This window comes from Phacochoerus africanus, chromosome 2 (genome assembly GCF_016906955.1).
Source record: "Phacochoerus africanus isolate WHEZ1 chromosome 2, ROS_Pafr_v1, whole genome shotgun sequence".
In the NCBI taxonomy this organism is placed as follows: Eukaryota; Metazoa; Chordata; class Mammalia; order Artiodactyla; family Suidae; genus Phacochoerus; species Phacochoerus africanus.
In genome coordinates, this window is record NC_062545.1 from 1,833,559 (window position 1) to 1,834,807 (window position 1,249).

The following is a 1,249-nucleotide window of genomic DNA, read 5'->3' on the forward strand; positions in this document are numbered from 1 at the left end:
TATTACACTGTAATTGTCCCAGACATGTAACACAATGATTTGTTATTTTTATCTATTGCAAAATGACCACCGCAGTAAGTCTAGTTAACATCCACCACTACACAGCTAGATTTTGAGAACTCTTAAGATTTACTCCCTTGGGAACTTTCAGACAAGAAACTCAATATTACCAACTATATGGGCGTTCCCGTTGTGGCTCAGCAGCAATGCACCCGATTAGTATCCATGAGGACGCGGTTCAATCCCTCGCCTCACTCAGTGGGTTAAGGATCCTGCATTGCGGTGTCTGTGGTGCAGGCCAGCAGCTGCAGCTCCGATTCGACTCCTCGCTTGGGAACTTCCATGTGCTGCGGGTATGGCCTTAAAAAGGCAAACCAGCATGCTGTACACACATCCTTGGAAGTTACTTATTCAACAGCTGGAAACCCCTGCCTTCTGACGGCCTAGGCCCATCTCCCTCCCACCCCCACCGCAGGGCCCCACCCTCTGCCTCTGGCAGCCACACATTCTCTTCTCTGTTTCTGCAAGTTTGGTTTTTTCAGATTTCACATGTAGGTCAGATCAGGAAGTATTTGTCTTTCCCTGCCTGACTTATTCCAAAGTCTCTAGGGTCCACCCCCGTCGTCATAAACGGCAGCCTGGCGTTGTTGGATAGGCTGCGTGTTCTTTCTCCACTCAACCATCGGGGGCCCGAGGTTGTCTGGGCATCTGGGCTGCAGTGAACACGAGGGTGCGGGTATCTTTCCGGCCGCTGTCCTCTCAGACATCTCCCGGGTACCCTTCGTGGGGACTCACGTTTGGACGGCTGCTCCCCAGGCTCTGAGCTCGTTTCAACCGACAGGATCGCCAGGGCCCAGGGCACTGCTTTTTTCAAGGGCTCTGCGTCTCGCTCTGCCGATTTTCTTACTGTATTACTTTTCTCTTCGGCGGGTGACCGACTTATCAATATTGTTTTCTTTTGCGTTGATACGAAGTAACTGTCCGTCTTTACTCTTTCTGAGTAGCTGAGATTTAGCATTTTACTCTTTAAGTCTGAATCGGAAGCACACGCTTCTGTCACGGCTTTTACCTTGATTGTCAGTTAAATTTCTAAATTTTGCCATCATGAATTCTGATCTTACTCATTCGTGTACGTAAGTTATTTTATCTCCAAGATGAAAGATGTTCGGTCCTTCTAAAAACTCGTGTATGTTTATTATTTTGTCCTCAGGGAGGATGCATCTATGGAAAACCTGTGCAAACTAGCTGA